The sequence below is a fragment of the Cryptotermes secundus genome, unplaced genomic scaffold, assembly GCF_002891405.2.
Source record: "Cryptotermes secundus unplaced genomic scaffold, Csec_1.0 scaffold441, whole genome shotgun sequence".
In the NCBI taxonomy this organism is placed as follows: Eukaryota; Metazoa; Arthropoda; class Insecta; order Blattodea; family Kalotermitidae; genus Cryptotermes; species Cryptotermes secundus.
Genome location: NW_019727400.1, coordinates 1110715 through 1134542, shown reverse-complemented (window position 1 = coordinate 1134542; position 23828 = coordinate 1110715). Strand labels below are relative to the sequence as shown.

At 43.0% G+C, this 23828-nt stretch overlaps 1 protein-coding gene across 12 annotated transcripts in view; it reads right to left on the bottom strand.

Moving 5' to 3' along the window:
- The window catches only part of LOC111864695 (neuropeptide F receptor), a 221363-nt gene that overhangs the window by 61097 nt on the left and 136438 nt on the right, over nucleotides 1–23828 (bottom strand). The window lies entirely within an intron of this gene.

Genomic DNA, 23828 nt, shown 5'->3' with positions numbered 1-23828 from the left:
TAGTGGTGCCATAGTGTCAGTTGTTACGTGAAACCAATATAAATATATATATTATGAGCAAAGGATGCCGCTTATCGTTTGAAATATTACACTTCGCAGCTGCAGTCCAGCGAGGTCTCAGGAATCGTTGGGAATATCGCTGGACCAGCGGCTTCGAAGATAAAATTGTAAGAGGGTATTGGAGGATTTAAAGTTGTAACATCCGCCTTCCGTTTGAATGATCGAATGAGAAGCAATGAAGACATATATCTGCGAGGGTGGGAGAATAATGTCCCCAAACTCAAGGATATAGTCCGAGCTTCAGGGAGGACTTCTAATTTGGTCATTCCGAAGGATAGACGTGTTCTGCAAATAATATATTAAACCAGTAAGCAATTGTAATGTGTGCAGTCGTAATATCATTACCCTTTGTCTCATAATCCAAGACCCGTAAACGATCCTGAGGAAGACTTTCATTGCCACCGGAACCCAACCTACATCAAAAAAAAAAGGGGCGAAAGAGAGGTTGCAGGTGGCGCCCGCACCTCCATAGGCATCAGCGAATTGTGCCCGAGTACATAAGAACGTTGGACAGTACTGCTGTGGACAGACGGTAGGACTCCTTGGCCTGAGGATCAGCCCGTCGCAAGGCCGCTACCCACACACAGAACAATACAAACACAGCATAAACGCAGACAGACATCCATGCCTTGAGTGGGATTCGAACCCACGATTCCAGCGTTTGAGCGAGCGAAGACATTTCATGCCGTAGACTGCGTGGCCACTCTTACTGTCTAGGTATGACACTAACACAATAAACCTGCTGTCCTGCAGCGGTTTGCGTGCGGTAGGTTGTGTAGCAGTACTTAACTGTGTGAAACTTTGTATATGGCCTCTTAATGAGTTGCTCTTACTGATGTTATGTTCTCGCGCCAGATATCAGTACAGGGCCTGAGCCGGTGTATTATCGCAAGTGATGGGAGATGGCGAGAGATGCTGATAACGCGCTGGTTGCATTGCTGTGATAGGCGGAGAGAGAGCCTAGAATAAATCACCAGCAGGCAAAATATTCCTTGTGAGAACTTTGTTTCTAAAATGACTACAATTTGTAGGCATCTATCAAGAGATCGTCATTCAGACCATACAGAACATGTGACAAGACATATATCTTTGGAATTACTAACTCCAGGGGGCACTCGTCAGCGCAGTTGGTTGAGGCACTATGCTACAAACCGGGAAGTCACGGGTTTGATTCCCGATGAGGTCATTGCATTTTTCAATTTACGTAATCCTGGTAGACTTGAAAAGGATTCTGACGATGGTGTATACTGTACATCTTTTGGCTTGTTTTGGACTTCATCCATCGTCTGGTATGTAAAAGACAAAAGACCACGATGTTTCGGAGACTGGATCTGTCTCCGTCTTCAGGTGGGTGGGGAAGGATAAACCTACTCAGTTGGGCCCGTTAGAAAGAGCTAGTCTCAATCACTGGATTGATTGAGACTAACCAAAAGAAGTTACGTAATCCTTTCAGCAGCACTATGGACCTGGGGTCGACTCAGTCTCTAACAGAAATGAGTACCAGGAATCTTCGTGGGAAGTAAAGGGCAACCGGCTCGTAAGGCTGAGAACCTTACCGCCATCTGTGAGCAGACTGTCTAGAAAATGTGGGAGCCTCGACGTCTCACAACCCTATGGGCCTCCACGGTCTGTTACACGGTTAGCTTTACCTTTATTTAAATAACTCCATGGAGCAGAGCCCTTTTTGAGAAGTCGATGGTCGGTCCACCCCTTATACATTCATTCACTCATCCTCATGAATTTCCCCAAATTTTAACGAACATGAAGATTCATTACTGTTTTCACAAAAGCCCTGCAATGGTCCCTACCCTAAGACAGATTAATCCAGTCCATAGTATCGCATAGTATTTCTCTAAGATCCACATTAACATTATTTTCACACCTAAGCGTAACTCCTCCATTTTTGGCGAACACCTCCACCGTGACTCTGCGAGTCGTAGGAGGCGACGAAAAGGGAAGTCTCAAATCTGAGACAGTAAAACATGGTCGCGAGTCTCAAGGGACTCGGACCCAAGAAAGACTGCGCTAGCAAGGGCCAGCAGCATATATAAGAGACAGACCCGTCCTCTTGTCAGAGAGGTCGCCCGACAAAAACAAGACCGTAACTGTCAAACAGAAGTAAATATCTGGTCATGAGCACCAGATGGGGTTCAACACCAACACTTACTGACTGACTGACTGACCATCAGTCGCAATGTGACTTTGAATTTGACTTGAACACCAGCAGTTCAGTAGAGTTCAGAGGACAGTTCAAGGCAATTCTCAAGGGAGTGTGGAGTGCAGTGCAGTGCAGTGCAGTGCAGTCGTGACTTCTACACGGTTCGAGAGAAGATTACAAGAGCAGCGAAGATGGCGGACTGACACAAACCAAAAGCAGAGTTCCGGAGGCTGCAGACGAAGATTAGAATTGAAGCGTTGAAGACTTTATGTATTATTGTTCCAGTAATAATTCTTTGTAGTTACGACTGGTAGTTAAGCAATAAATCGATCTCCAATCCAAACCCGAGTCTTAATCACTAATACACGTGACAGTATTATCCCAACAGGAACTAAGGAAATAAATGAAAAGCCTAATCATAATAGTCGTCCTCGGAACGAGAACTGAACTCGGGACCACCCAAAGACGAAGCGAAAGCGTTATCTGCTTCACTGTGATGAAGAATCTTAATGAAAAACACAATTCTATTCTACATGTAGGCTACAAGTTCATTGTTTCACTCTCTGAAGCACAGTTTCCACTGCGTGTGCCACATACTCTGGAATTTTCCCTCCATACAGTACATTCGTATATCGCGCATGATTTTCACTATAAAGTGATAATTTCCCTGAACAACATTAACCTGTTTGTTTTCACAGTGGACACGTGATATGTTTACTGCGCGGTAGGGAAATGAATTTTGTATATTATTTAGGCGCAATTCATGGTTCAAAGAACCAATTCACGGTCAGACATACACACAGAGACTCTGCTTGGATCAACTAAACATCATACAACGTCAACAGATAGCTAATTCGCGGGGCGGGGGGGGGNCCGCTGCCCCTGGAACCATGAACACACCGTGTCGCTTTATAGTGAGCAATACAGCGAGAGTTGACTGCACGCTGAAATTGTCAATACAGCTAACGTGAGGCGTCGATACCGAGCCCAATAAAAAACTTCTGTGACTTTTTTGTCAACATAAAGCTGCTACTTTAGCGTGAAAGAGGAGAGGAGGGGAGTGATAGTGGGGGGGGGGCGCCAGGGGCGCCATATTTTATGGCGAAACCGGAAATATTTCCAGCCTTGCAAATTTCCTGGTAGTGACTACTCGTCTTCCGGTAAAGGCAGGTTGGAGAGAAGGGAAGGCGTTGGGAAGTGAAGGAGGTAAAGAGTTGAGAAATGAAGGAGGTAAACTGTTGGGAAGTGAAGAAGGCAAATCGTTGGGAAGTGGAGTGTTTTAGGTTATCAGCAGAGGAAATTAGGTACTTGATGGAGACAGATGGAGAAAAAGTGAGAGTAGAAACAAAGCATAGGCAGGAATAGCAATATGCATTGCATTTTACAGGGGAGAATATAAAGGATTCCGGAGTTGAAGGTTTCCATTCAGTTCCCTTTAATCATTTTTGTAAAGGTAGACTGGAGGTGTTTATTATGAAGCTCATTTAAATTATATTTTAACAATCAGTCTTTACCGCAAAAAAAAAAGAGCACCCTTCATCGTCTATACAAATGATTAAGGCTGTAAAACTATTATGAGGTAAAGCGTACTTAATTAAGCGTGACGTCATGAAGATGTGTGAGAGAATGGAGGTACAGCTCCATACATTCTTAATCTAGGCACTGGGTGAGTGGTTAGAATCACGCCCGAGCTGCTATGTAACCGGGGAAAGTACTTCTGCAGCCATTGAATAAGGGGCTTTGTGGGCCTTAAAACCGGGAAGAAGTCTGTAGATTAGAGAAAAGTTTCTGTCTGTACCGGTAGACGAACCCCGATTTCTAGTCCTGTGGGCCATATTCTTGTCATTGTACTAAATGACCTATCGTGTGTCAGGATGAAATGTATCCAAAATAAACAATTTATATCTCGGAAAATGATTGTCATACACGTACCCGGTTTATGTCATCGGAAATCAAAACCCTGTAAATTTTTCTCTTTTTCACGCCCGGCCTACGCGCATGCGCCTCCACATTTCTGCCGCCATGTTAGGAATCACTTGGACAGAGAGATGGCTGGGATATGAATTGGCAGAGGTGGACCAATCGCCTGGCCTCCTAGGTCGCCAGGTTTAACCCCAGTGGATTTCTTCTTGTGGGGTTATGTGAAGAACACTGTCTACCAGGTTAAGATCAAAGACCTTCAACACCTGAAAGCCCGCATAAGGGACGCTGTGGCTACGGTAATACCAAACATTCTTCAAGCCTGGATATTTGTTGTGCCACCAAGGAAGTCCACATTTATATTTACTGAGAAAGTTATATATGCAGAAAAAACTTTGATAGTTTCGTTCTGTAGTAGTGTAACCCATTAATGTGTATAATAAATTCTTTCTGAGATATAATTATTTTATTTTGGATACCTTTCATCCGGACACTCTGTATTGCTGTCGCAGTTTATGGTGAACATCACAGGAAACCATATACAGAGTTTGTGGGCGAAATGTAAGTTTGTGAATGTTAAAACAGTTGTAGCTTGCATATACAGTAGTCACTGTGCTGTAATGGGCTACTGGACACTTTAAAGCCCAGCGTCACTAACAGGAGCAGCGGAAACCCAATAACAGTAACTTCGAGAGCACAGGGGACAGAGGAGTAATGCGCTATGAAGTTCAAATTTATGCCTCGGAACAGGGTCTTGTAGCTTGCTTTTACTTAATTTATTGCACAGTTTTGACAATAAAGGCACGTGAAGGTATAATTCAGTTACATTCTTTACGATTTTATACCCGACACTGACCCTCCAATGTTCATTTATATCAGATAATATATATATATGTTTGCAAAGTTGATCTACTGTAACAATAATAGGTGTAGTAATAATACAGTCTACCTACGTACTAAATTAAACAAATGGTCAGTTACAGAATAAGCACGAATAAACGATTAAATTGTTTACTTTTTACGTTCTAATTCAATAGCTGCAGGAGCCAATTTCACAGCCAGCACAACCAAAAAGAAGTTCTGGGAAGAACTAATCGTATACCTTCCTTTGTTACGACACGGAACGCATAGAAAACGAATACGTCCGATTGTTTTAAGACGGTGTTCTCTACGGTCAGCCCGGAAGATATATTGTCACGTGTCACAGTGACTAAGACGAGGATTTGGATTGGTGAATCGGTTTACTGGGTCTTCACTGGTTGAAACTATAAAGCCGGGTCCAGACTTGTTGCGTATCCCCGTATCGTATCAGTGTGGACGGTACCCCATATCATTCTTCCGTTGGAAAATGATACGCAACGGGCTGTTCGCTCGCTTGGCGGTCTTTTCCCATCGCATCAAAGGGACGACTCGGGATGCAGTGGTGCCAGTCTGGACGTGTAGGCGGCTCCATCGCGCTTTGCTTATCAGCTCCAGACAGTTGGAGTGTAGTCATCACCAGTGTGCGTTCTTCTGTTTGTGATTCTCTGTTTATATACTCTGAATGGAGTGGAGTGGAGATACGCAACAAGTCTGGACGCAAAATTTTGTCGCGTTGCATCGGACGATACGCAACGGAGATACGATACAGGGATACGCAACAAGTTTGGACCCGGCTTAATAATTATAACACTTTCAACATTACTGTAATTATAACATATTGTGACGTATATTATAGTCCTCATGTAACGTCCTCCCTAACGAGAGGATAAGTTGTATTTATGAAGGAAATATGTGTGAAATAAATGATATATTAATGCAAAAAAATGCTTAAATACAATATTAGGAAAAGAAAACGTTGGGTGCGACAGTTCTTCCGTGACAATTCAAACTCAGGCGCTTATACTGTTTCGAAAGATCTTAACCTGGATCCAGACTCCCTCGTCTCTTCAGAAATTCTTTCACAAGCCAAATCTCTTTTGTCCCGCCTAGCATAGTCTGGGTGGCGTTTGTCATATATACCAGGCTCTTGTTCAAGTAACTGCACAAAAACAGAATTAGCAGCTTCCTCAAACTTTCGTGCCATCAAGAGAAACAAATGAGTCACTAAAGAGAGTAACAGAACAGCTGGGGAAACCACGCGGCAACGCAATTATGAGAAGACTGGCATGCTACGTTACCTGGAAGTTGAGTTTCTTCGGTCATTCCACGAGTTCCGTTGCCGTTTCCTCAATTTGCGCTGCTCCTTTCAGTAACAAGTGTTCCACTCAGGCAGATAACAATTCTCGGAAATTGCGGTTGCGTTGCGGTTGCCAGTTTCCTTGGTGTGTCCTCGGTCTGAGGCTGAACTGCCTTCGCTGTGCTCCTGTTGCCTCATATATGTTCTTTATTATTTTTGTTTTTCCTATCTCATTTCTAGGAACATGGCGTTTCGTTGTTCTAAACATGCGACACTTGAAACCAGCCACTGTGAGGTTGAACTACCGTCGCTTGGTCGCTGTGCTCCTGTTGTCACGTCTCCATTTCTTATTACTTTTGTTTTTCCTATCTCATTTCTCGGAACAAGGTGTTTTGTTCTTCTAAACATTGAAATTCGGTGCACATGTTTGTCGTTCCTTGCTGTTGACGCCTGCGGAATGTATACGACACATCAGCCCGGCACGCACCTCTCTTGTGTGGGCCAACCCGTGCGGATGCCGGCAGATTGTGAATTCTAATGTCTCTCCTCGGGCTCCTGTCTCAGAATACTTATTGCGCATCGTTAGGTTCCGTTTCTTAATCGTCAGAGAGTGTGTGTAGGATCAGTCATAGGCGTCATGTTAAGTGCCCGGAATTGGATTAGATTTTGAGCCAATTCGATCAATTTCATATTTTCATATTCTATTTCTTAACAACATATATTATTTACTCTATGATGCATGATCTTAATCGGTAATATAGGCCAATAGCGAACAGAGTATTCTATTTACTTATAAACAGTGTATTAAAAAACTCCGTTGTCTGTAGTCCGCAAGCGAACTATACCGACCGAGCGACCGCCGCTTGTCGGTGAAGTCAGTGCCAACTTTAGTGGATAGAGGGTGCCGCGTGGTCAGTGCAACGAATCCCCATGGCCATTAATCTCGGTTTTCTGGACCGGAGTCGCTATTTCCTTGAAACAGCTCCTCAATTATCCCCACGAGGCTGAGTGGATCCCGTTCCAGACCCACTACTTCTCAAAATATCTGGTAGCGCCGGAGATCGAACCCGGGTCTGTGGATCTGTAGCCAGGAACTGTGACCACTAGACCACAGAGGCGATCATAAGGTAATATTATTCATGTACTGCATTAAGCACTGCTCCACGAAGACTATGTGAGAGTGCATGTATACCGATACATGTTTTCTTGACCTCGGCTGTACATGGAGGTGAGTGGTCAGCTTCAGGCCCAGGCCGCTTTACTTACCCGGGAAAGAGGCCCCGGTACCCATTCGACATGAGGCTGGGTGTGCCCCAAAGCCCGAAATGCGGTGTTGAATGATCGTATATGGTCAATAACGAACCGAAAAGGATGTGGACGCAAGCGGTCGTGGCCTGATTTAAACTACTATCCCGGCATTTGCTTGAAGGCACTGAGGGAAACCATAAACCACCTCAGTGTACCGATAATTTGTGACGTGGTCGAGATTTGAACAGGGCACCTCCCAGATATAAGTCAGAAAAGTTAACGATTTAGCCAACGTTTTCTGTCTGCCTTTATAATCATCCTAACAATATCAGGATGGGAGTAAAATGTATAAAGTCTTCGTCATGTAAGTTTCTTTTTCTTGTGTTTCTTCACCTCTCCCTGGTTCCCATCAACGTCTCTTTTCAAAATCCTCGATATCTTTTTCTTCTTTCAAAGAGCAAGACCAGGTTCCAGACCCATCATCCGTCATACAGATATAGCTGTTCTGCTTTACAATTTAATGAAAGTTGACTTGATACATTTGCAGCAATTTATCACTTTTGAAGTGAAAGTTTGTAATTAATTACGGTGCTTCGGTCAGAGAAATTCACTACATTTATTTCTGTGTGATATAAAACTACTTACTTGTTTCAACAAGCTCTAAAAGTTTCTTTTCTATGTTGTGGATATGTGTCCGGTGTTCGGCAAAAAGAGCTTATGTCAATTTTGACTTATCCTAGAAGAATATTCATATTATGTTCTCCGTTGCTAACGGTTCTATGGGTTACTTCTTGACGCTGGCAGTATCTAGACTATGACGTATATAGCATCGAGTGGTATGGTTTTGAAGGAAGTGGTCGTTGCTTCATCGACGTACTATTCGGACAATTGTCTGGAGGGACTCAGAACGACTACAAAAAACTCGGGACGGCTGGAGTCTGGAAACCGAGTACCTCAGAATATGGCCTAGAGAACTACCTCCATGCCAAACTCCTCAGTCAGTTAAAAAGATAAAGTTATTCCTGTAACAGGCCGTGGAGGCCCACAGGTTTCTGAGACGTCGAGGCTCCCACATTTTCTCTATATTGTTCACAGATGGCGGTGAGGTTGTCAGCGTTACGCGCCGGCCGCCCGCTCAATCTTAACCGCTTTACCTTAGTTCTAGAAAGAACTAATCGCCCACTTTCAATTGATACGACACGGATCACATACAAAACTACGCTTCCAACAATTCTTCTATTGTTGGTGTATATTCGTTGCCGTGGTAACATTTTTACTGATTTCTTGTTTAGACACAGACGCAAAGAATGATGGGAGGTACCCATGACGTAAGCCTCTCGGATGGACTCAGGTGTCATGATATACATACCAGGTTTCATAAAGATTGGTTCAAGTATCCAAAAGTTGCCAGGGGGCGATTTTCAGACACACAGACAACACGATAATATCATATGACTGCTTTCACTTTTTACAAAATGAGGGAAATAGGCGTGTGTGAATTAAAATTAGAAGAAGAGATGTGCAAAACCAACTGACAAAGAGCCCCATGAAACTGTAGAAATCTCTGTATAGATTTCAATTAAAATTTTAATCTTTCGTTTGAATTATTCCACGTGGGCCTGTAAATTCCCAGCGCTGAATCATAGCGTGAGATTTCACACAGCGTTATTCAACACAGAAATTGAAATTTCTGTATACGAACCTATATAATTTTACCTGCTGTTTTACATTTGTATGAATCTTGGTCTCTCTCTCTCTCTCTCATTCTGTCTGAGAGAGGAATATTGGTTGAGATTATAGTCTGCATATATAAAATTACAGAAATTGTACCAACAGAGGTGGAAATTATCTATAGGCTTATACTGGCTCATTTCTCCTTCGCTTCCTAGGCATAATGCATACGCATATTTCTGAGGTGTAATAGGCAGAATAATCTGGGATGAATTTTTCTACGGCAATAATCACAAAAATCTTTTCTTGGAGGGTCACCAAAATTAAGGGGTTTCTTAGCCTATAAATCTTGTCTAAAACCTCCTGAGCCAGGTCCTCTAGCTTCATGCTAAATTTGGTTGAGATAGGTGGAACAATGTTGAACTATACAGAATGTTCCAGGAGGAAAGGTCAATATTCCGGGAGGTCACAGTATCGGTCATTCTAAGCACAAAAGTGTATATGTACATGTGTCCTCTTCCGAACGGTTCCGAGATAGAGCTATGTCACTGTACAGTTCCAAACTGTTGAACAGAAAGTGATATTACGTAATGTTTCTAATACCGGTATTTATTGTTCAAGTGACGAAGTTGGTACAGTTTGCGTACTATACTACATTTTTTAAAATTGCACAGTCAGCAACAATGCACTTTGCAACTCGCGTGAGGATATGGCGTGCTGCTCGTGTTCCCCGATATAATTGATGCCGAGGCCCGGTGCTGGGCCGTGGCCCGGCGGTTGAGAAACACTGTTTTAAAGAGTGAGTGTGGGGTTGCTTTTGACGTTAATTTGCTGATTGCAGGAAAGCACTTCCATGAGGACGAGATCGTTTCCTTCCAAATATTTTCCAATTCATTTTTTCTAGAACAATTTTACACTTCGACACTACATAGCTTGAGCTGCTGAGACAGCCTTAAAATAAGTTCTCCCCCCCAAAATGTTCATCTTGATACGCTTGTAGTGTCTAATTCAAGAGCTTCATTTCTGGGTTTGTTACAGGACAAAAATCTTCATATTGTTGCTAAGCGGAGACCATATCTGGGAAACGGCTCGGTAAACAAGTTCCTGCTGCAACAAATATGCACGCTACAATCGAGTTACTCATGGAAACAGGGTGTTTCTATGTGGTCCGTGTTGAGATGTTATAAACACCTGATAAAGTCAGTTGTGAGTAGGCAGTTCTCCACGGGAGACTGTGAAGATAGAACCTGGGCGCCTGAAGCTGAAGTATCTCCATTGTTAGAAGCCGATGCCAGGGAACGGCTGCTGAAGACACAGAAGACTGTGGTGATTTGTGAATGACGGAGATTAGAGATGGCGATATAATTATTTACCCAGTCGTGTGTATAAGTAGTCAATAAACGCATTCAACCAAACCAAACCCCGTCGATAGTCACACACACCACGTGACAATATGTACGGGTGTAATTGATGCTGAACTCCGTTACTGTTTTGTTTGAGAGCCGTATAACTTTCACAACATTTCATTTTGTCAGGGAGATGGACCGCTTCATTTCTCCGGTTACTGCAATTCTGTAATGGCGGAATCAAATAGCTCCCCCCCCCCCAGCGTCATATACGATGCAGTTTCCTGTAAGCACCACAACATCAGGTTTCATAATAGAAGTCAATTTCAAATACAACATGGTATCTCTCTTTGCAAGACGTGTATAAAATGTACATATAATGAAGAATATTACGTGAGTTACGCCGTTCACATCCTAATTTAACGACACTGTTTTAACTACAGAGTTTATGGAACTTGGAACAAGATGATGAATAAAATGATGAGAATATATGGACGTGAATGTAAGAAGAGCAAGAAGAAAATAGCATAAAGGAAAGTTCCTTTACTTCTAGCCAAGTCTGTACTTTTCTGACGATTCTGTGGTAACCATATACGCGACAGTTTTGCTTATGTTCACCTTACTGGATTTTGAGAAACTTTTGTCAGTTTCCATCATCAGCTATATGAAAGAAAATACCCGTATCCAGTTGAGTCCATCAAGAAGAACAAGTCCAATTCAGTTATCGAGATTATCTTTGACAAGCCTAATTGAATAACAACACCACACCACACACAGTTTTACATCTAATGAAAGTAACATATCCAGTTTTTGGAAGTTTGTGTTTAAAAAAATAAACTAAAGTTTATGGACAATATCTAAAGCAGCAAAGCAAAAGCAAAAAAAAAAAACCCATGTCCTGTAGTCCGCAAGTGAACTATACCGACCGAGCGACCGTCGCTTGTCGGCGAAGTTAGTGTCAGCTTTAACGGGTAGAGGGTGTCGCGTGGTGAGCACAACGGATCCCCACAGCCGTTAATCTCGGTTTTCTAGACCGGAGCCGCTACTTTTCCATTCAAGTAGCTCCTCAGTTATCCTCATTCTCTATCTAAAGTAACGGCCATGTTTATTCAAAATGTATCCCAGATTATTTCGTATGTTGCAATTAACGTGTAAGATCATACCAAGAAGACGACTCCAGTATCTTTGTTCCATGCACTGAACTCAAAGTAGGCTAAATATTACAACCTGCAAGTTACGTTCGACCAATTTCAGCAATGAACCACATGCTTGGTTCTGTATGGGTGTAAAACTTGATATCTGATATTAAGGGAGGAACATAGACTGAGAGTGTTTGGGAACAGGGTGTTGAGGAGAATATTCGGACCGAAGAGAGATGAAGTGACAGGAGGTTGGAGAAAACTGCATAATGAGGAGCTTCATAACTTGTACTCTTCTCCAAGTATAATTAGAATGATCAAGTCAAGGAGGATGAGATGAGCATGCATAAAGGAGAAAAAGAATGCACAAAGAATTCTGATGGAAAATCCAGAAAGAGAAAGACCACTAGTAACACATACACGCAGGTGGGAAGATAATACTAAACTAAATCTTAGAAAGATAAAATTAGGTTGTGCGGACTGGATTGATCTGGCTCAGGAAATGGAGAGTTGGAGAGCTATTGTGAACACGGTGATGAACCTTCGGGTTCCATAAAACTTTGGGAAATTCTTGAGTAGCTCCACAACTGACGGCTTCTCAAGAAGGGCTCAGCTCCATGGAGTTAGAGTACCACATGCCTCAACGAGGACTCCCTCCTTATCGTGGAGAGGATGTTTTCGCACCACGGTGAAATGCAGACCTATGCTGGCGGGAGCGTACGCTCCTGGTAGAGCCACTCATGCCTGAAATGTTAATAGGTAGGGGCCAGACGAAGCGTAGTTCCTGGCTCTCGAGGTTGGGGGTTGTGTGCGAGGCAAACGACAGCTTCCCTGAGAATATCTACTGCCACGAAACCTCCAGAGCTTATGGAAGAAGACAAGACTCAAACAGGGTTGAAGCGCCAGCAGAGACAAGACTCAGTGAACCATATGTGTGCAGCACTCAGAGGATTACAGCCCCTTTACATAAAAATGATTCATTTTACTCAGTTCACACACTCGTGCCATTTCAGATTGTATAAGTTTCTGACGTCACGTAATGAAGCTGGATTTTCACCTGATTTTATTTTACTCGAGAATCAGGTGAAAAGAGGGTTATCTCAGTGGCGAACAGGGTAAGTAACGAGATTACACCAGCAAGTTACGTCGTTATGATGAGAAGAAACACTCTGAGTGCAAATGTGGCATATATCTTCATGGCTGTATTTCTGCTTGAGATGTGTCATGTGGGTCGACGGCCGGACTGCAGCTCAGTTCTTGTGTGATTCAATTCTTCCTTTCTACATTCATTCCTCTTTTGAAATTTTCATATTTCTTCTCCATTCTTTCTTTACCTTCTGTTTCATGTATGAAGAACAGAGTAATAATTTGCTGCTGGCTTTCACTAGGACAGCTGTCCTTTGTTTCCAGCTCCGTTAAGACTCAATGAGAGTGTTCTAGCAAAGTTATGCGGACTGTTCCCGTGCTTTGAATGTGGGTCCTCATCTACAATGACAGGAGACACTCCTCATTTCACGCAGGTGTTGCTACATAAAGGGGAGGAGACAGAATAGGAAAGAGAAGCGAAATTGGAGGAGGGGGTAGTGAGAAATGATATATTTCAAGGGAGGTAACAACATTTTCGTTGAAAGTTCCCAGGTAACGCCCGCTCATTCTGATAAAGGTACACTGGAAAACGGGTAAAGTGTTGGGAAGTGTAGAAGATAGAGCCTTAAGAAATTAATATTTTACACGCATGAGTACACGATTAAAGATGAGCAGGGGGCTTCAATGCGGTTGATAAGAATTTTAATACATGTGCTAGAAGAACGGTATTAGAGTAATATTTATTGATCTCTATGCGAAGACGCAGTACAACGTCGAATTTTGGTAAGAATTCAGCGTTTGCTCTAGAATTGAGGTAAACACGGAAACATTTTCATAAATGTGGCGGGTCGCAGGATCTTCGGATGAAAAACTATTTCTATCCGCGACGTTAGACGCTATTTGTGTTTATTAGAAAGTTTTGAAATTTTCATTCAAAATGGTCTATGACACGTGCATAATGTGGATGATTAACACACTAGCTTATGTCAAAGTCAAACTTATGTTACGACGGACGGTCAGTGTGTCAATCTCTCTTGATGTCAAGCACCCATCTGGGGCCCAAGGCAAGATTTTGTTACCCTCAGACACTTACGTGTTTGTTGACGTGGGGCGCCCTCTCTGACGAAAGGACTGGTCTGTCGTCTACAATTGCTGCTGGCTCTCACCAGAGCAGCCACTCTCGGGTCCGAGTCCCATGGGACTCATTACCGTATCTTCCTGCCTCAGATTCGACAGCCCCGCAAACTGGAGGGCCAGGTCCCAGCATTTATATACCCCAGGAATAAGGTTGCCCAGTTATACCCCCAGGCACTGGGCTCACTTTTCGTCTCCTCCTATGACTCGCAGGGTTAGGGCGGAGGTATTCTAACCCGCCCCCACACGGGGATAGATTCTGCCACATAATGTAATATTTCAAGGTTCCAGTCCATACCTCACAGGAAACATATTACGTCTCCACTACAAATCCCAACCTTTTAACTTTGTTTAGGGAAACAATCACTGTTTACTGTGAGAACCATATGGAACATACACATACACGTACACTGTGTGGACAAATTACAAAGTTTTAGTGTGTTAAAGTAGGTGGTTCATATGGTAACCACTGGACTTACAGAATTAATAATAGTGTTACACTTTTAATTATAGAACTGAGCAACCAAAGAGAGCACGAAACGCACTAATAAAAATGGCATTTACATCTAAGAGATGTGGGTAGTTAAATAAACTGTAATTAACTCTGATCACTTAGAAGAACACCAGGGTGCTGCTCTGGATGGCCCTGGTTCGATTACAACCTGTTGACATTGTTAACATTGTATTTTTTTATTGCTAGTGGGTTGGGACTAAGTCCCTTGCACTGCGGCCACTTCTGACCTATTGTACCCGCCACAGATGATAGGTGATGGTGATTGTGGAGCAATTGGTGGAATGAGGATTGGCAGGGGAAACCGAAGTACTCGGAGAAAACCTGCCCTAGCCCCACTTTGTCCAACACAAATCCCACTTGACCAGACCCGGGATCTAACCCGGGACGCCGCGGTGGGAAGCCCGCGGCTAACCGCTTGAGCTATGGCGCGGCCCTTATTGTTAACATTGTAAGTAAGATAAAAAAAATAATATTGTCCTTGAGCCTAATTAATTAAGCACCACTCTATGAAGGCGCATGGGAGAGTGCAGGCATAGCTAAACATTTGTTGACCTCGGCACTTGATGCAGGAAAGTGGTCAGCTTCACGCTTCGGCTGCTTTATACATCGTGCGCCTGTGTGCGCCCCAGAGTCGGTCTAAACCACTGCCCAAAATCGAGACTCCAGCCGTCCAGCTATACCGACTGAGCTATCCCGGGTTTCCAAACTGCCAAGTTATGTCTGTACATTTTACGTATCTCACGAAAACCAGGAGAAGAACATGTATTGTAGCTAATGTGAAACATTTGTTTATAAACGAAGATGAAAATGGACGAATATATCAAATGTATAGAAATATTATTCTGTTTTCATAAAAGTTGTACAGATAGTGATTTTGAATAATGATATTTGTGTCTCGCATGGCGTCAGATTGGCTGCGATGCTCGACATGGAAAGGGAAAGCCGTTTGATTAATACGTGTATTGATGATTTGCCTGAGAGTGGGAACAGCTGTAAGCGATTACTGAAGCTAAGTTCTGTTTGACGCCGCAGTGTGGCGGGTAACAGTCTCTGGTATTTACGTTGTACATGGTTCGAATTCAGAGAGCGAATGTTCTGTAAATATCTAAGGTCATTACTTCGGACCATATGATGATCAGCATTTTCTGGGACGTGACACCGTGCAGTCTTTTTATTTTTACTCATAATTTTAGCCTACTTTCCTAAAGTAGGCTTATGCTATCTCCATGCTGTCTGTGTATTTCCCCTTATTGACTTTTGAATGCCTGAACCGTTTTTTATTAAACTTTCCACGTATATCATCGTGCCTGAGCCAATCTCAACAGCGTACTTCGTAAATCCGTTATCAGTCTGTGTATTTTTATGTGTATCCCTGCATATCATTGATAGGCAACGGCTCAGTGGACACGTTCCTGTGGTGACGAATATACGCACTCACTCATGGAGCTGAGCCCTTCTTGAGAAGCTACCTTTTGTGCAGCTACTCAAGAACTTCCCAGCGTTTTATGGAACCTGAAATTTCATTGCCGTGTCCACAAGAGCCTTCCAGAGGTTACTATTCTGAGCCATATCAATCCAATTTATACCATCACATCCTATATATGGTCCTCCAGCTTGGGGGTTGGGCGTGGGGCTAACAAAACCTCACCATAAAGAACTAAGCTTGTTACGAAAATGTTTAAAAAGTTATCCTCTAGATAACGAATACACACACCAGAAAAGTTGTTGGATACATTTTTTTCTATACGGTCCGTATCATAACGTCTGTGGGTCTGTGTGTCCCCATACGGTTGCTAGGTGATGGCTCTGTAAACACTTTTCCACGACAACGAAGAATTGTTGGAGGCGTCGTCTTCTATGCGGTCCGTGTCTTATCAAATGAAAATATGCTGTTGTTCTCAAGGGCTAGACAACTGAGGGTCGAAGTGTGACTGATGAATGATTTATTGGAAATGATTTCAAAGGCAGTCCTTATGGCCTAATACAGTGTCTCTCAACCGCCGGGCCCTCGTCTAGTAAAGAAAGAATTTCCGGGCCGCGGTCTGACAACGGTTGAGAACCACTGGCCTAATAGAAATAATACTTACCAGGAAGGAGCATGCAAAGATATGAGGACCCTAAGTAAGGATAACGAACACCTCGGCTGAGGTTCGAACGGAGCATATCCGGGATACGAGCCATGAACATTACTGCAAGATCAATCTGTTCCAATTATCCTCCTGTTATCTCCTGTCTCTCAGACCCACACAGCTTCCGCGCTGTCCCGTTTTACAGCGCTTTCTACACTAAGATGTCAAGTTTGAGACCAATAAAAACCAAAGCGCCATTCTGCGAGGTGCAACTTCATTTTCTAGCCAACTGACAAAAACGCAATGGAACAAGAACAGGGTCGTTAAAGCATTGCGTTGCCAGGCGACAAACAGTGATGAAGTGAGTATTCGCTTCGACATCCGGTGTGAAGGCGGGGTCGAATACCTCCACCGTATCCCTGCTAGTCTTAGGAGGCGAGGAAAAGGGAACCCGTTGTCTGGGGGATATAACATGGCCCTCCAGGTTGGGGGAGTCTCGAATTTGATGCAGTAAAATATGGTAGTGAGTCCCGCGGGACTTGGATCTGAGAATGACTGCGCTAGCGAGGACCAGCAGCAATTGTAAAACGACAGACCCGACCTCTCATGAGGGATGATGTTATATAAGGACTATAACCGGAAAATTTCAGTTGCAGAATAAAATTACTGGTCGTGAGTCTCAAGGAGCTTGTCGCCAAGACGCACTGATTGGCGGTAAACCCACAGTCGTAAAGTTACTCTCTCTCAGCAAGTTAGTTGTTGGTGAGAGTTGTCTGCAGATCAGTTGAGTGAAGTGACGTTAAGTAGCTGTTGGTGGGTGAGACAGTTCAGTTGTCAGTCCAGCTGAAGGTCAACCTGTGAAGTGAAGAGTATGAGGTAGTTGTAAAATAACCGCCAGCCTGGAAGCCAGTTAGTTGAGTTGTCAGTTGAGAAGAGTTCTATACGGGCGGCTGTAACAAGAGGATTTGAGCGCGGAAGCTGAAGAATCTTCACTGTTAGAATCCGTTGCCCGGAAACGGCTAGTGGAGACTTCAATAGACTGAGGACACTAGACTGTATGTGTCAGTGATCTGTAAAATGTAGTTCCGAGTGGTGTACACATGTGGTCAATAAATCCAGTTCACCAAACCATTCACCCGTCTATAGACATATCTAAAAATCATGACAATAACGTTTAACTTTATATAACTTATGACGTTAAAATTGTAAACATTAAAATAATAATAATTCCTTTAATCAACATAAACACAGATATTCGTATATTTGTTTGTGTGTATATGTGACATTTCTCTTCTTAAGTAGAGCATCCAATGATGCCAAGGAGTAAATTTATAATAAAAAAATACCATAAGGTTACAAATTAAAATCATAATTATTCAGTTAGGAAGTTCAGGCTTTCATAAGCTGAAACAATGTTAGTAAAGTTCAAAATTTACTGCCACTAAAATCGTGAAATGTACGAATGGACTATAAAGAATTTCAATCTATAGATTTTAAAGACAGCATCAGAACTTCCAGAGCCGCCATGTTTCCTTAACAACATCACAGCGCAATTTTCGAACAATTCATTGCCTATAAAACCGTTCTACTTTAGAGCAGTCTAGCGTGGCGGTTTGTCTGCTGATACGAACTATCGTCTTTTTTTTTTTTTTTAAATAAGAAGAGTAGGATAAAAATCCGTTATGCTTTTCCCTTTTTACTTTATTAGTAGAGCCAGAGAGACGAAAAGGGTAACTTTAACAAGGGCTCCGAACGCACTCTGCAAAGGTATAGCCTATCTAAATTGCGAGATTCGAGGTTTTCACGGCGGTAACTACGTGTATGAATCATGCCGTCTTCTGGGATGTGGCGCCGTGTAGATCCTTTGTGAACCGACGTTTCGAAGGAACGTATAGCCTCCATTTTCAGGGTAGAAGATGGAGATAGGTTCCTCCGAAACGTCGGTTCACACAGGATCTACACTGCGCCACATCCCATAAGACGGCATTCTTCGTGTATCTAAATTGTTCCTAACCTTGTTTCTGATAATGGAGATTCCTCCAAACTTAGTTAGTTAGTTATTGGAGAGGGTGGGTTTCCCCTTGCACTTAGACCAGTATTGGTCCATTGTGCTTCCCTCTATGATATTCTACCAGTCTCTATACCATACCGATACTGGTGCTTACCATCAGTCCCGACCAAGCCAGCGAGTTCGGCCTCTACTGGCTTGGCGGTATCTATAATGCTTCCTCCATCTATCAGAGGCGTTAGAGACTACTGTTGGGAGGGAAATGTCCTTGAATTTAGCTCAGTGACCTCCTTAGGAGATATGAGGTTCTTTTACGTGCCGTAAAGCTACGACAGGGACCCACGGCTTAAAGTCCCTCCCGGAGGACTTGTTCCCTGAATTTTTCCGCCCTTAAAAATTCCACGACCTCCGCCGGGTTTGAACCCGCATACTACGAGTCATGACGTGGGAACGTTACCTCTAAACTACGGAGGCTGCTTTCCTCCAAACTTTGTGTAATATTTAAACCGTCACTACAGAATACTTCTTCAACCATGTAATGGCATTTCCCCGAGCATCGCATGTAACAGGCAAACCAAACGTTACCAGAGCGTAGTTTGTTACAATGGAATATACGGCATATAGGCAAGGTTAATTATTAGACAGAACAAGTTTTATTTTACTCATTCCTGGCTTTGTAGGCCGGCACATGGTTGTAAAATCCACGGTTAAACACATGCACCAGAAGATTAAATTACTTCCCATGGTATAAACCAGAGAGAGTTTCTTTAACTGGTGCTACAGTCCCTTTGGGAGAAATCTGCTTCCACATTCAGCAAACAGGGTTCAATCTTGCGCCCACACAAAAAATGTGAAGTGTTCTGGGACCGAAAGATTGAAGGCAAACATGAGAGAGAGAAAAAAAAAACACGTCTGGTATGTGATGCTGTTTAGTCCAGTAGAAATTTACGGCCGTTTCAAAAGAATATAACGCCTCCATCTTCAGAGTGAAAGATGTCTTAAAAAGTAAAGAGTTTCTAAGAGTACTTCAGTTTCCCCTGCCAATTCTCATTCCATATTCGACCGCATTCATTAATCATCCTAATATCGACGTTGTGTACTCCCGATACTGACAGCGTCGTTAAATAAGCAACTTAAAGTTGACGGCCGAAAAGTAATTTAAGGAAGAAACCCATCATGAAGAAGGCAGCAGGATCTGATTCATGTTATTTTGTTGACTGGCTTACTCATTCGGTCCTGAAGATGGAAGCGATATGATCTTAAGAAATGTCCATTGACTGTCAACGGACCACATGGAGTTATGTCCCGAAGAAAGCAGCAGGGTCTGATTCATGTTATTTTGTTGATTGGCTTACTCATTCGGTCCTGAAGATGGAAGCGATATGATCTTAAGAAATGTCCATTGACTGTCAACGGACCACATGGAGTTATGTCCCGAAGAAAGCAGCAGGGTCTGATTCATGTTATTTTGTTGATTGGCTTACTCATTCGGTCCTGAAGATGGAAGCGATATGATCTTAAGAAATGTCCATTGACTGTCAACGGACCACATGGAGTTATGTCCCGAAGAAAGCAGCAGGATCTGATTCATGTTATTTTGTTGATTGGCTTACTCATTCGGTCCTGAAGATGGAAGCAATATGATCTTAAGAAATGTCCACTGACTGTCAACGGACCACATGGAGTTATGTCCCGAAGAAAGAACTCTTTATAACTAATTTAGACCGACAATTTCAGATACAGGGCCTTATACCCGTGTTCCAGTATTTTCGGTGAGAAAACATGCAGACGGGTAGATATATACATAAATATATAAAATAATGAAAAAACAGTTATTTAAAGAACGCTATAATGTGAGGATCTGAATTGTTAAACTCTACGTCTGGAGAATAAAGAATTGGGATTCGGCACTTTGTTACAAGTCGGAAAGTCACGAGTTCGAGTCCCGACAAGGTCATCAGATTTTTAAAATTACCTAATTATTCCACGGCAGTATGGCCCTGGGATCGATGACCAATGTTGACCGAAACATATAGTGTGCATACACCAGTGACGCAGAAGAGATTTTAAAACTTTTAAATGTTTTGAAAAAGGAACTTGCATGTGAGAAGGCTAACTAAGAGGAATGAATAAGTGAAGTGCAGAAGGAGCCTATGATCAGGGCAGAAGAACAATCTTCCTAGCAGTTTGTCTTGATTTTGTGGGGTGGGGTGAGACTGAGTCCACTTGGTACGGCGGCCACTAACTGGACTATTGTACCAACCCCGTATGATGAATATGGAGCATTTTGGAGAAATGAGAATTGGTAGGGGAACCGAAGTATTCGAAGAAAACACACCACAGTGCCACTAGGTCCGTCATAAATCCCACCTGACCTGGAATCGAACACGAGCTTCCGGGACGGAAGTGCGATGAGAAATTCCCACCGCGGCGGCATGGTTTCGAACCCGGGTCAGGNAATAATAATAATAATAATAATAATAATAATAATAATAAAAATACTATGAAATCTTCATATACCACGCTTAATGATTCCTCCTCATGTATGGTACCGAATATAATGGTCGAAACGGGCAGAACTCAGACTTTTTTTGTTCAAATTCCAGCCCCGATAAGAGTTATCTTGACTGAATTCGTGGAACACGCCGTATGAACCAATCGCATTGTTTGGGCAAGTGTAGAAAGGGAAATTATGTTTGATTAACAAAAAGAAAAAACAATAAGAGACGCAACTAAAGACACTGCGCAACGCGCGACACAAAACTGCCTTTCAAATTTATTACTCTTTGCAGATGGCGAGTAAATTTCATTTAGATATCGTAACATTACAACACCCACCCCTTCCTCTGCCATCCTCGGGTACTCATTTCGTTACACACAAAGCACACACCCGTCCACCCCCCTCGCCGTCATTACTCTGTTTCCGTTTCTCGAGTTATTTTTTTTTTAACGCGAAAACATGTTAGGTTTCGCTGAAAACCCATTTGATTAAATTTTGGACAGAAGAGAAGAAAAAAAACAGGTTTATATTTAGCAATATATTTCATACGTCAAAAGTGAGCCATGGTACATCACAACTGTCTGCAGTGCATACTTTTTTTTTATTGCCAGTTGAGTGGGACTAAGCCCCTTGTACTGCGGTCACTTCTGGCCTATCGTACCAGCCCCAGATGATAGGTGAGGGTGATTGTGGAGCAATTGGTGGAATGAAGATTGGCAGGGGAAACCGAAGTACTCGGAGAAAACATGCCCCAGTGCCACTTTGTCCACCGCAAATGCCACTTGACCAGACCCGGGATCGAACCCGGGCCGCCGCGGTGGGAAGCCAGCGACTAACCGCTTGAGCTATGGCGCGTCCTTTCAGTGCATACTTACTTATGGGGCTCTGACCTTCTTGAGGAGCCGTCAATTCTGCAGCATTTTATGGAACCCGAAGGTTCATTACCGTGTTCACAAGTGACCTCCACTGCTCCCTATCCTGAGCCAGATCAATCCAATACATACCATCCCATCCTATCTCTCTAAGATTCATTTTAATATTGTCCACCCACCTACGCCTTGGTCTTCCCAGAGGTCTCTTTCCCACCAATATCCATTATGCATTCCTCTTCTCCCCCATTCGTGCTACATGCCCTGCCCAGCTCATCCACCTTGACTTGATCATTCTAATTATACTTGGAGAAGAGTACAAGTTATGAAGCTCCTCGTTATGCAGTTTCCTCCAACCTCCTGTCACTTCATCCCTCTTCGGTCCAAACCTCAACACCCTCTTCTCAAGCACCCTCAGTGTATGGTCCTCCCTTAATATCAGAGACCAAGTTTCACACCCATACAGAACCACAGGCAATCTAATTGTTTGCAGTGAATATATGTAATATTTAGAATGAGAATACTGACTCCATCTGAATGATTTATTCCATTTTGAAAACAGAGGCAGCAAGTTCACAAGAAACACCGATACCTGTCTACCAGAGTACAAGATGTCACCGTCAAACAGGCTCTGATCTGCGTATTCATCTTCAGAGGAACCACAGACTCGGATGTCTGATTTCCATTCTTTCCTTTACATTCGACAGGCACAAGCTGGGTTATTACATTAAATAAAACGCAGTACTTTTCTCTCTGCCTAGTGATCCTTCAATCTCACGTCATGTAGGTAATGCAGTTGAGAAAATGGCATTGAATAAATAACGAATCAAGGTAGTCCACTTAGTGAAAACGCCCATAGAGCAGAACAGAATTTGAATGTGTTTATGTATGTAAGTACACATGTCCTTTGAATCGCTGACAGAGGAACAGTCGTTAAAGGAAGTGATCGTGCTATAATCTGATGTACTATCCAGGAATTTGCCTGGAGGGACTGAGCAAAACTACGAAAATCCCATTGGCAGGATAATACATATCGCGATATATCAATAAAACAACTGAGCCCTTCTTCAGAAGTCGCTAGTCACTCACTTTTATGGACCCCGAAGGTTAGTTATTGCGTTCACAAGACCAGAGGGACTTTTCTGTTCTCCACGCCGGCTTTGTATCTCATTTTTCTATCCAGTGGATACCAGAGGATACCTCCCTGGGCGTAAAGCAGATGGAGCGTGAACCTGAATAATCACCATCCTCTGGAGGAGCCGATGTATATGTCCGCTATTCTTAACCTCTGCAATAGATGTAGGTGAGTCATTAGCTTCACGCCCCAACCGCTTTATCCCCAAAACCCTGGTAACTATTGTATACGATGCTGCAGGAGCATCAGATGAGTTTCCGGACGCTGTGGAGAAGAGCCAAATCTCTTTCCCTGCCGAGAATCGAACCCCGGCCATGCATCCCGTAGCCTGTCGCTAAAATGAACTACTGGGAAAAAGAAAGCAAAGATAGTGGAAAGTAAGGGATAGTATAAAGTAAAAAGTAAAAGTAAAAGTTTCCCTGTAACAGGCAGTGGAGACCCATGGGGTTGTGAGATACTGAGGCTCCCACATTTTCTAGACAGTCGGCTCACAGATGACGGTGAGGGCCATAGTGCGGCTGAAGTATTAAATCAATTGAAAAAAAATTCACCTCATCGGGATTCGATCCCGCGACCTTCCGGCTTGTAGCGTAGTGCCTAAACGAACTACGCTACCGTGTGCCCCTATTTTTGTTTGAGTGACCGAATAAAATCACGAAAAAGCTCAGTCATAAAAACCGATGCCCGTGTTGAGCTCTGAAACTAGAACATCGTATATTAAATTCTATTGCTTTAAGTTACACCACTTGTTCGCTACATGTCAAGTCTGCATAGACTGTAAAAACATTCAGGTCACCTGGAATTTCGTTACAC